This window comes from Carassius auratus, chromosome 43, assembly GCF_003368295.1.
Source record: "Carassius auratus strain Wakin chromosome 43, ASM336829v1, whole genome shotgun sequence".
NCBI classification, from domain to species: Eukaryota; Metazoa; Chordata; class Actinopteri; order Cypriniformes; family Cyprinidae; genus Carassius; species Carassius auratus.
In genome coordinates this window covers 20,053,254-20,060,725 of record NC_039285.1, presented here as the reverse complement: position 1 = coordinate 20,060,725, position 7,472 = coordinate 20,053,254, and positions in this window count along the sequence as shown.

Sequence of the window (7,472 nt, the reverse complement as noted above, 5' to 3'; positions counted from 1 at the left end):
TTATTTTTAGACCCTTGTTTTGAATTCTTGTTGGAGAATAAGCCATTCCACATCTCACTGGGAAATCCTCCAAAGTCATTTGTAAGCTGAGCACCAAACATCTGCTCCACTGGCTCAGACTATAGCCACAAACACATAAGCTCACAAACACACACACACACACACACACACAGAAAATACACTGATAGCATCAGATATCCAAGATTGTATGAGAGACTTCTCTTGAGTTTCAGTAGTGGCCAATCTTTTGAATCATTAGGTCAGTCACATCTGGCCTGGTATCTTCAAGAATTTACCACAGAGTGATTTAGTTATGGTTAATTATAATAATCATAACTTAATTTTTAAGTTATATTTTTGGCCTTTTTTGTGCCTTCATAGGACAGAACAGATCAAACAGGAAAGCATAGGGAAGAGAGACGGAAACAGGATCAGCAAAGGACCACAAGATGAGAATTGAACTCGGGTCACCAGCTAAAGTAGAGAAAAGGTTGTCTCATCTGAATCAGTAGACAAGTATGCACAGCTCAAGCACTGTTTTAAGCAAAAATGGTCCAAAACAGATCTAAAGAAATACGTTGGTTAATTTTGATGTGAGGGGACAACAGGAAGTCAGCATTTTTCACTGGAGGATGAATTATTATGGATAATAAATGGTATCTTGACTGGAAGTGTCAGCTTAAAGTTAAAATGCCTTAATTTGTTTCTTACAAACATGCATATGTTCATTTTACAAGATGTTAACTGATGAACTGAAGTTGTGGGGGTCACTTCTGGATTATTGTGATGTTTCTATCAGCTGTTTGGACTCTCATTCTGTTGGCACCCATTCACTGCAGAGCATCCATTGGTGAGCAAATTATGTAATGTTAAATTTCACCAAATCTGTTCCAATGAAGATTGGATTCCCTGAGGGTGACTACATTTTCAGCAAATTAGCATTTTTTTTTTTTTATGGTTAACTGTTCTTTATAGAATTTCAGAGAAATAGCTAGAAAGCCATATCAAACTGTAGCTGATTCTGGGCAAGAACTGCAGTTTTGTGCAGTTACAGTTTGGGAATGTGGACAGTGTGGTCTAAGGCTAACATTATACATCCCCCAAGCATGCTAAAACCGTCTCAGGGAATCTGCATCTCTAAATTCATCAACTTCAATGCAATTCTGTTAAAACTGTGAAAAAAGTGCATACTGTAAAGAGACTAGTCAATATATCATCAGCTAACTAGTTTTGGATGACGAGCTAACAGCTAATAGATTATATAGCGTAAAATCTAAACACTTCTCTAATCTGCAGCCACGTAGCTGCTTTTCAAAGTACTGAATTATTTCAATATTTTAGAGGAGAGCACTTGAATGAAAATAAAATAATAGGTTAAATGGTGAGAAATCACAGCTAGTCACTGTAAAGGGGGTTTGCGTGATCTGTAATTACATCAGCCTGCGGGGAAATATTTCAACAAGCACTGCCATCTCGCTTACACACACACACAGTCCTCAGGCTTATGGGCTTTGATTCATGGTGTTGTCATTGTACCTGCAGACCAAGCATTGGTTAATGGAGTCTGACCAAACACTCCAGACACATACACACATAAAAGTCATTTCTCACCATTTAACATGAACACAAAAGCACCTTGAGTTAGACATTCATCATTTTCACCTCAAATTTAAGACTTTGAACCCACACAAACAAGCTCAGGGATGTGAGGAGGGAACAATAGATGCTTAGTACCAGAACATCCTGGATCTCAAAGCTTTAAATGTGAGCTATCCATAATCCAGTTGTCACATCTCACCCACTCCTTTCCTCTTTCTGAATCACTTATAATCTGTGTGAGGACCCCAAATTTCAAATAAATGTTAAAATGTCTGGAGCCCAATACTGTTGGAGAAAAAGAGTCAAGGTTTTGCTTGGATGCGTAACCCTGTTTGCCCCTGCTGGTAGATGCTGTAACTACACCATCTGACTGCAATGAGTATTTTTTGATAAGTACTCTGATGCAATAAAAACTAAATTGTCTTTTGACATCACAGCTCTGGATATTGGCTAGTAAAGAGTTTGCGACTGTGTGTGTATTTGTGGCTCGTGATTGGCTCAAAACAAGTAGGATGATACAGAACTGAAAACCCACAAAGATGGCAGATTTCAAATCATACTTTCAAGGCTGCATGGCCAGCCAAGCAACTATCATTGAAATGACCATGCTAACAGACAACTTGTATCAAATATTATTTAGACTTTCTTGGTTAACTAATTTATAAGTCTGTTTGATTTAATAGAGTCATTAGTTCCTAAATTGGTTTAAACTGACAGTGCTGCAAGTTTAGGCTATCATTTTAAACTCTATTGGATATGAACAAAACTTTAAATGAATTGAGCTGGATAATTACATTATTTTCATCTGTAGAGCTACTTCATAACTGAATAAGATTTGTTTCATAACATTTTGCAACATTGGCCCTGCTATTGAACAGAACTGAATTACTTGAGTTGAATAATGACACTATAACTTGCCTTCTGTAGAGCTGTATATAACTGAATTAAACATGCTTCATATCATAATTGATGAACAGAGTTACTGAACTAAACTGAAACAACACTGAACTGACCTGAAATGAATAGTAGTAATTTAGTTAATTGGCAGGTGCATACGTCCTAGAACCAGTAATAAAACCAAATGCCTTCAACCTGTATTTAAAATACAAAAGTGTTTATTGATCTTAGCACAGGTAGATACACACTACAGGTAATCCCACATTCCTCCTAGATAAATGTTGTCATCCTCTGTGAGGAGTTTATCCAAGGGAAGAGTGTTTGGACATGCGATTTCACTGATGTGACCCCTGACTGAAACCTCAACCAATCAATGTCCCATTCAACACAGTGCTCCATGCATTAAAAGCCAAATGCAGGCCTGAGGGGATTTAAATGGGCCTAATTTGAGACATCTGATGTGAGACAGACATCAGATGGCTGTTTGTGAGTCAATGTTGCCCTGTCTTTGTTAGCACAAGAGGCTCTTCATTTGTTTTTAGCAGGCATTCTAGAAGAATCACACCCTTTTAAAAAATCTCTCTCTCTCTCTCTCTCTCTCTCTCTCTCTCTCTCTCTCTCTCTCTCTCTCTCTCATACACACACACACACACACACACACATACTGGGGTCACTACATTTCCTCACACATAGCTGTAGCAAATTCCCAGAGAGGCCCAGCTCTAGAAAGCCACATTTATATGCAGCCTCCATCCCCGCTCGCTCTTTCACTGCTACAGTCTCTTTTTTTGGAGCGAGGCGTTCCACATCCTTTGCATTCACACATTCCTGGGTGTTTGCTGCTCTCAGATGCTCTTGTGTGTTTGAACATCCCCATAATGTTATACAGGGCATCTGGGATGCCTGGGATCTGATATTCTGAAAAGCAGACGAATGGAGAGAAGAGATAGGGTTTGCCTTTACAAATACAAGCTGCTCGAAAGGAACCCAAGGTCACCAAATTACTGTAAAGCTGAAATAATTGAATTATTGTTACTGAGCTATATTGAGCCTAGGGGACATTTCCAATGTTGCCAAGAAGGTTGAGAATTAAAAGTGGTTCTTATTCAAAACTGTGGCATTTAAAAACAGCAAAAAAAAAAACAAAAAAAAAAAAAAACGTTACCAATGATTTGCACTGTTTTTTTCTTTAGTGGTTCTGAATGAAATTTATGAAGGTTATAAAGGCATCATGTAATGTTTATAATTTATGGATCAAGCAGTTTGATCTAAATAATTTTTAAATGAACTGTCCCATATTTTCCCAGCAAGTTCTGATCATTGCAATTTTGCTATTAAAATGTATCTAGCTCAGCAGCATAGGCATAAATTGAACAAGTTTCACTGAAATTTACTAACAGAAACAGAATAATGGTACCTGAACAAAAAATCTAAAGTTCATCCTCATTCATCAAATTTGTAAATTTGAGATGTTACTCCACTCTTCCAAGACACTTGAAAGTTCCTAGACATTACTGGAGGGACACATGGTTACATGTTGTTTGACACTGCAAAAACATGCAAAAGCTGTCCTTCCTGTTTCCCTGTAGCATTGTCTTATACGTTTTACATTGCAGACATTTATTGCTTCGGCCACATCTGCAGTCCTCATGCCTCCCTGGAGCAGGACCATGACACGTTCACACAGGTGATCAGGGACCCTGTGGATCTTTCTTCTGGTATTTTCCAGAGTCAGTAGAAAGGTCTCTTTGTAAATGTGACCTTAATTGCCTACCGCCTGTAAGCTGTCTGTTCCACAAGTGGATCTGCAATAACTGTTTATGGTTCATTGAGCAAGCATGCAAAACATTGTTTAAACCCTTTCCAATGAAGATATGTAAAGCTAATTTTACAACGTATGCCATTGGTAGGGTTTATAGCACTGAACACTACATTTAATTTGTGTGCTGATTAAATTTAATTCATGCATCGATTTGTGTGTCCTGACAGGATGATATTTATAATAGTATTACAGTAATGAGAACAAGTGGTTTTTTTACACTAGAGTTTTCTTTTTTTCTTTCTTTCTTTTTTTTCTGGAATGAAATTTTTCCTAAATGTTTCTTCATTACATTCACACTTCTACTGGAATAAATGCAACATAAGCTCCTCCAACCCCTTAAGCTGCACTCTTGACAAATGTCTAAAGTCTTTTCTTGGTGATTAGAAAGTAGCAATTACCCTGCGCTGCACAAATACTTCCTCTCTGTCTTTTATTAGAAAATGTATCATTATCATTTGGCCTGTATTCTGGGAAAGGTGTCTACAACACACTTCATGCTCTACTAGAAAATACTTTTTCCAACGAGAAGTATTTTAAAATGCACCTAACATTCAATTCATGAACATACACTCGAAGAATAAAAAGCACATATCATATTCGCTACAAGGATATTTTAGTAATTTCAGTAGATATACTGTATGTTCAAGATACAGGCTTTAACATTCAGTTCTGCTTTTTAAACCAATTTTTCACAGTTTAGACAACAAAAAAAAAAAAAAAAGCACTTTCCCCTGAACTAAAGCATCTCTTGTCATTTCAATTTAATCTATCAACATGCTCAGCTCCATTTTTTTGAAGGAAGAGCCACCTGTCATTATTCCAAACTCACATGACTTCCTTGCTTCTGTGGAACACAGAATGTTAAAAATAAATAAATTAATTAATTAAAAAAAATACTGTACAGGCAATGGGGGCCAGGGTTGTCAGGCTCCAAGAAAAAGCCCCATAAAGTACTTAATGTTTGGAATTGCATGAGGGTAAGTGATGACAGACTTATTCATTTTCATTTCAAATGTTTACTTAAAAAAAAAAAAAATTATGATTGATTATAACACAGTGATGTGTGATGCTAAAGACACATTAACTCAGCATTTCCCACAGGTGTTGCAAGGCTGCAGACTGAAAGTGATGCTGATGTCTGAACACATTTTTTTGGAGGTTTTTATATATCATTAAACAATGAGCAGATAAAATTGTGACTGGTGTCAGCAAGCATCAAAAAGATCAAAGTGAGGTCACACTTGACCTGTTCTATTCACTTTCATCCATATGCATACAAACACAGAAGAGTGTAAACTACTCCTTTAAACAGTAATAAACATTTGACCAATAATAATTCCCAAAAGCAGCATAAATTAAATCAGGACTTTTTTAGCTCCGGAAAATGAGATAACTTTGACACCCTTGTTTTAAGCCAACACATCATTCAAATGAAGTGTGTGTTAAAAGCACACAAGTTTACACTATATAAAATCACTCTTGCTAAGCTGTGTTGATGCATTGTGTGTGTTGGTCTGCACATGTAAAAATGCTTATACTTCACTTCTTAAATAGAATCAAAAGGAGCTCTAAAGACATACGTAATTGTGGCACGCACTCAGCTGGGCCTGTCCCTGGGGCAAAGCGTGTGTTAGTGCATGTGCGTGCTTTCAGGAGGAGGGTCACGGAAAAACCCGACAACAAAAAAGCAGCTAGACAACACAAGAACACCTGATCACTGTCATAACACGCTACTCCCATCCCATCCCAATACACAAACACAGCATTAAAAACACATTCACTGCAGAACAAAGGGCTTGCGTGTATGATGACATCTACAGACCAATAAACTCTTACTGCATCAGCCTCCTCCGCACACCGTGTTAAGTCACTGAACATATTTGATATATTAAATAATTATTATTTCCATATATAGTTCTTATATTTTTTTAACATGATACAATATATGCATATATATTGATAAGAATTTAAAGTACATGTGATGAAAACAAAAAGTGTAATATGTAGTTTTACTGAATTATGAGATTATATAAGGTTGAACACATTAAAAAAAAAGGTTTCATCTCACTGTATTGTTTGCATAGTTACGCATTTCATGTATGAAAATATGCATGATGATGTGAAGAAAATCTTATTTACCAAGATAAAAAAAAAAAAAGAAATATATATGGTATATATATATATATATATATATATATATATATATATATATATATATATATATATATATATGGACAATTGGATGCCTTGTTAAAGTCATGGCAACATGGTGAGTGGAAAATGAGATTTTTAATTTAACAGATTGAGAAAATAAATAAACAAATAAATAAATCCTCATAATTTTGATTATATATTATATAGAAGTGTATTATGGAATACATTATGATTAAAATAATATGTATCTATTAGAAATATATAATCATGTTTTTCAATATATGACAAGTGACAATTGCTTATGCATGTATTCAATAAATTGCAACATATTAACACATTATATTATTCTGTATTTTTCAATAAACATTTAAATAATTTAATGGATTGATCATGTCATAAATTGATCATATCATATATAAGGAAATATTCTTTCTGACATATGAATGTTTAATTTATTTTTCAATTTGTATTCATTTCTAAAAAAAATTAAAAAAAAAACTACAACAACAACAAAAAAACATAATTGTCACGCTGCAGGAAAGAATTAAAAAAGAAAAAATGTAAGGTTTGTAAAAATGTGACCTGCTTGTCTGATATTTTCTTTTCTCCAACTCTCCTGACTGTGATAAAAGCTTTATTCTCCATTTCTGAGAAGAAGGGGCACTTCAGATTCTGTGTTATGTGTGTCTTAGGGTGGGGGGTCTGGGTAAGGTTTATTAAAAGCCTGCTGGGGGTCTTTCTTTCTTAGGGTCTTTGCAGGATGCATAGATGCCTAAAAAGTCTCTATACAGCCCAGCCAGCATGTGTACGATTGTTCATAGTGGCAATCAGAAGTGAACAAGTATTATGTTAATTACAAAAAAAACATGCACCAGTCCACATTAGAGTGCCAATCTAATCAACTATGGCCTGCTACTTATAAAAAGATAAAGAGTTAAATATGTTAAATATGGTTCACACTCTGCTTCATTTATGCATGATAAAACAACATTTAACATGC